This window comes from Elaeis guineensis, chromosome 1 (assembly GCF_000442705.2).
Source record: "Elaeis guineensis isolate ETL-2024a chromosome 1, EG11, whole genome shotgun sequence".
Taxonomy (NCBI): domain Eukaryota; kingdom Viridiplantae; phylum Streptophyta; class Magnoliopsida; order Arecales; family Arecaceae; genus Elaeis; species Elaeis guineensis.
This window is the reverse complement of record NC_025993.2, coordinates 182,508,932-182,514,931: the sequence shown is the minus strand read 5'-3', so window position 1 is coordinate 182,514,931 and position 6,000 is coordinate 182,508,932.

Sequence of the window (6,000 nt, the reverse complement as noted above, 5' to 3'; positions counted from 1 at the left end):
CTATAACTCCTATATTAAATAAACGATATGTGCTCTCTGTCCAATCAATTAGCTTGTTATTACCACATTGAATCTCCTTCAAGGGATCTCCTATTATAGAGGTTGGATTCTCACTATTGGAAGATCCATTGTAGGCTAATCCCCATCCCTCATGATGACTTTAGGACCTTAGCCCTATTTAAACCTTTAGCAAGGTAGATTAGTAAAAAGGCTTCCCCACACAAATTTTGAGATACTTAATATCATGGCATTAACTATATTCTATAGCTGTTCAGTCATATCACTAGAAATTATCAAGAAATATTACTTAAAAAATTAAGCATGGATTTCAAAATATGAACTATATAACTACTTGGGACAATAAGTTATCAAATAGAGCATGAAACAATACATCATATATATTGTATTTTTCCTTTTGATGCAAATTGTGTGGTATTAAGTATTTCTACTTAATTATAAAAGTATATTTCAATAACAAGTGGAAATAATCTAATAACAACAAAACTGTAATACCAACAATGAAGCTACCAATCTAACAAGAGTTAGGATATGAAAGTTAAGACATTTTACTTGCATATTAAAAATATAATGGCAACAATTGAACCAAGAATGGCAAGAGTAATGTATGAGTTGGCATAACTTACAGCTCTAGGTCCCCAGAAAATAAACTTGACAATATTCCAAATGGCAATAGCACATATTTACTACCTCTCTCAGCCCACCATGTAACTGCCTCTGAAAATAACTATTGACTTAACACAGACATGCAAACACACACTGTCAGCCATAAATGATGGACACATCAACTAAACTATATATTATGTCCTAATATAGTAATAACTATTTCATAGACCCAATTCAGCACCTCTGTGCCCACAATCATTTGTCATCACAAGGCAAATGATGGGAATTCTGACAACCAAGGCTCACACTTAACTGATGCCTAAAAGCAATACAGACAGCCAAATCCAATATGCAAGAAACATAGGACTGTTTCATATTGTATTTAGCATCCCATCCTAACAATGATAACAGCATGTAGGATTTCACCCTTGTATCTGTCAAAGAATGCTCATTGTAAAGTAGCAAAAGAAAGCTTGAGGGGTTGAAAAGTCTAATGCAGACACTCAAAACAAGCAATTGATCAAGAAAATAACCGCAAAAAAAATATGAAATTACATAAACATCTATGAGACAATAAAATTATTTCAAGTGTATTTACATAGATCTTCAGGATCAAACAGCTAAGTAGGAAGACATATCAATCTCTATTATATATATTTTTGCAGTACTATATCACCACAGCAGGATTTGCAAAGCTCTGAGGCTATACCGAAACAATGGGAGGGTTTTTCCTAAGAGAAATAGGCTTTCTAAATCTTTGATTTCAAAAAGTCCACTCTAGCCCGTTTTCTTTCAGAAATTCTAGCTGACAAGCTTGAATGGACTTTTGCAGTGTCCAGAGGAATGGTGCAAAACCAAAAGACATCCGAATAACGGATGGTGAGCGAGGATGATGACTAAATAATTCCCAATTTCAACACCCCAGTCACAGATTACAGAAAACCCCAATCTGATCAAATTTCTTTATCAAACATTCACTTGCTGATTTTATTATGCATAGGAAATTAAATGCTTTTTTTTTCAGTCATTGCAAATTGTTTGCAAATTTTAGTAAATAATCTATAATGATTTTCAGATTTAGATGCTTCCAAAATTCTTTAGAAATCTCTTTTATCTCAATTATACATGTTTAACCATTCCTTCCAGATTCTTTCCGAAAGTAAGAGCTAAAACCTAAACTTGTTAACCACAAACTGATTAGACAGACAGGCAAACAGAAGGATGCATGAATAACTTTAAGGGACATCATCGTCCTCTTTTAACATAAAAATGTGCAGCAGCAAGATTTAAAATAAAAATATGAAACAACTTGGTAATTAAATTATCATATTTAAGTAATGGTAGAAAAATAATCACGACTAGATGAATGTAAAAAGTTTTATGAAATTTGTTTGTGAACACTCCATTGTGTTCTTTAAAAATTAAAAAAAAAAAAAAAAAAAGATCTTAACTTTGTGTCAGAAAAGTTTATGAACTTATCATATATTAGCATTCCAAAGCAAGGTAGGATTCAAAAGTAACTCGCACATGGTTGACTGCTTAACATAATACTTGTAAATGGTTCTGACTCTGTTCTGATGATTAAGAAACTACAGAAGGTAAATAGCAAGTCAAGAATTGGGACTACATTTACATCAACTAATGGAATCTTCAATTTGCAATGCATGATAACAATCTACTGTTTAACCATAAGAATTGTAATAAGATTTACCTCAATTAAAAACAAAATCAAAATAGAAAGGAAGCCAGTGCCTGCTACTTCTAAAACCAGGGTATGTAACAAATTCATATTGCCAACCACCTATTTAAACATCACATAAATTTGTAAAGACATTAGAATACTATGTTCATCCCACTTCATGACAGTCTCATGATTCATCAAGAATGACACAAACAGTTAAAAGCAATACATATCTGCAACAGCAGCAAGCGATCATACAGCATAGCAAAGAGTTAAAGACATATTTGATCTTATGACATAAGAAGATTAGTAGATAAGCACATAGAAGAAACAAGCTATGATATATATATAAAAATTAAAGAATTTAAACATCTTATCTTCTTAATCACAATTCGCAGAAATATGCCTTAGATTGTTAGAACAATAGTAAAGACACAGATGTGATTTAAGAAGAATAATAATAATCCAAATATAATATAATAACAGAAATTAAAATTGATCAAACCAGAAGTGAGCGAGACACTATCCTAAGGCAGGCATATTTCCATCCTTCAAGCAAGAACTTCGAAAATACCACCCCAAGATATGATCGATATTGCTCCACCTGCGAGCACGATCATGAAGAAAATTGAAGAAGACTCTTTCAGCACTCAGAAAGAGAGAAAGAAATATTGTAATTGAAAAGAGAAAGTTATAAGAGAAAAAAGATTAGAAAGCTCTTGGATGGTCTATTGGATTAGGTCGTAAGGGCCCTTTTTGTATCCAACCAAAATGACCGTTTACGATCGTTTATAGCTATTGAGATTTTTATTAACCCATTAAGATTTTTATTATGGAGTCCAACGATCAAAACCTTTAATACAATGCCTAACGATCAGAAAATAAAAACAAGATTAAATAGACATGACCATTTGATAATTAGAAACTTAATGGTAATAAATTATGTTGGGATGATTTAGTTGATTCTCCGATTCTGACCTTCGATCGATCTTATAAGCACAACCTGCCGACTGTCAATCGGTTGGCCGACTGACAGTTGGCTAACCTGAGCCATCAACAAACACAGCCATGACAACTCAGTTAATCTTAGATCGATGACCATCGACATATCAGAGTTACCGACCGATGCTCATTTGGATTTTCATGACTACCAACATACAGTCGGCTTACTTGAAACTATTAGCACAGAAAGTGCATAATGACCAGAACATGATCAGTGATGAATATAACTATCCATTCCATGATCACATAATGCTGAATGAACGGGACCCACGTGTCCAACCATTACAGACGATTACCAACTACTCGTTTATAAAAGGAGGTAAATGAACAGTATTTGATAAGGCAATTCTGAACTGATACTCTATCACTTTTAATACTTATCTGTTGTTCACCACTCTCCACTGACTTAAGCATTGAAGGATCTCTATCGGATATAATTTCGATCAGTAAGGACTTCATTTTGCAGGTGCTCTTCACCGACAACAGACGCAACAGGGGATTGGCCATAATAGATTGGAATGCCAGGAAGGAGAAAGGATACAAGCAATCATGCCTAAGACCAGAGCTCAACATTCTACAAGATTCGCGAGGTAATCTTTTCATCGAAAAGATCTTCCTCCCCCACCTCCATTGGCAGGGCCCATCTCTTCGCATCCAGTAATTACTACAGATGCATAAATTGCTGCTCTAACGTAGTAAATGAAGGTGTTAACAGAGGTGGTTCACAGCCTCCAACAGCAACAAACACAACAACAGTAGCAACCATCGATGGAGGAGTCGATGGCTCATTCGGTGCCGTCAAGGCATAGCCGCCATCCTCCACTGCGTTCACCCTCTTTATCTCCAGAACGATGGTCGTCTTGGCACTCTCACTGAGTCGAGCAATCGCATTCTCGACATTCCTATCATGCCGCACATCCTTCGCGGCGATCTCCCTCTACTTTCTGTGTACAAAGCATCAAGAAGAGGAAGAGGCCACGTATACCTTTTGTTTCTCCATCTTTGAGTTCTTCGAAAGATTCTACTCCTCAATTTTTCCAGCAACGATGGCTTAATGACTACGAGCGCAAGTTCAAGGAGATCGACCGCTAACTTGCCCGACTTCAGGTGAAAGTTCAAAAATTCTCCAATGACTATGACTTCCACACTGCCCAACCTCTCTCTCAGTGCATCCTAGACGAGCTGATTCTGTCTTGGTTCAAGATACCGTAAATGGAGCCATATGACGGCTCCACCGATCTAATTGATCACTTGGAGAGCTATAAGGCTCTCATGATGATCCAAGGGGCAACCGATGCGCTCTTATATATTGACTTTTTGATGACTATTCGAAAGGCTTCTCGAGCCTGATATTCTGGACTTCAGTCGGGGAGCATAAACTCTTTCGAGCATTCTTTCATAGTCCATTTCAGCACTAACCGAAAGGTGCCACAGAATCAGATAGTCTCTTCTGCATCAAATAAGATGAGACAAAGATATTGAGAGATTTCATGGCTCACTTCAATATGACCATACTAGAGGTCAGAGATCTCAATGAAGATATGGCCATATCGACCATGAAGAGGGATCTGAAGAGATCCAGATTCACTTATTTTCTGGATAAGACTCTCTCCAAGACCTATGTTGAACTCTTGGAGCATGCATACAAGTATATTCATATAGACGAAGGTGCTTCTGACTATGCCAGATAGAAGAAAAAGATCAAAAAAAGAAGCAAAAAAAAAAGTGAAGCTCCAACCAAACCAAGTCAGTCAACCATCAACAAGCGAGCTTCACCTTGACGTTGGAGTCCAAGACCAAACAACTATGACATATATGACTCCTATACTCCTCTTTCTGCTTCCCATACACATGCAGATCTTAATGGAGATCGAAGGAGAGGAGTATATTCGACATCCCCCATCGATGAAAGCACCATTGAAGAGTCGTGATAAAAAAAAATACTGTCAGTTTCATCATGATCACGATCATGATATCGAATAATGTATTCAACTCAGGGATGAAATAAAGGCCTTGATTCAACGTGGCTATCTCGAAAAATTTTAACAAGATCACCCAACTCAACCTCCGACCGACCGACCATCACAGCCACAAACTGAGGAAACGATCAACAATCGTCCAACGGCAGAAGTAATCAATATGATCTCTGGGCGACTGAAGGACTGGGAGGTAATTTTTGAAGAAGAGTCGGCAAAAAAATGATGACTAAACAATGTAATCTTTTTTTCAGAAGATAATGTTCGAAGAATACAAACTTCTCATGATGATGCTGTCATCGTCTCAACGATGATAGCAAACTATGATCTAAAAAATTTTAATTGATAATGAAAGTTCAACTAATATTCTCTTTTACTCGACTTTCTTTGGAATGCGACTACTAACTGATCGACTCAAAAGAGTCTCGACGTCATTAGTCGATTTTACTGAAGATGCAGTTATCATGGAAAGAAAAATTACTCTCCCACTAACCACAAGAATAGATCCACAATAAAGTACTATTCTCCTTACATTCACTATCGACTGAGTTCCATCAACTTATAATGCCATGCTTGGATGATCCGGACTTAATACCCTGAGAGCAGTAGTTTCGACTTTGCTTCCTAATCTCTATAAAGAATAATCAATCTGAAGACTCTTTATCTATTAATAAATTGGATCAAAGAGAAAATGAAGAAAGGGATGAACCAACCGAG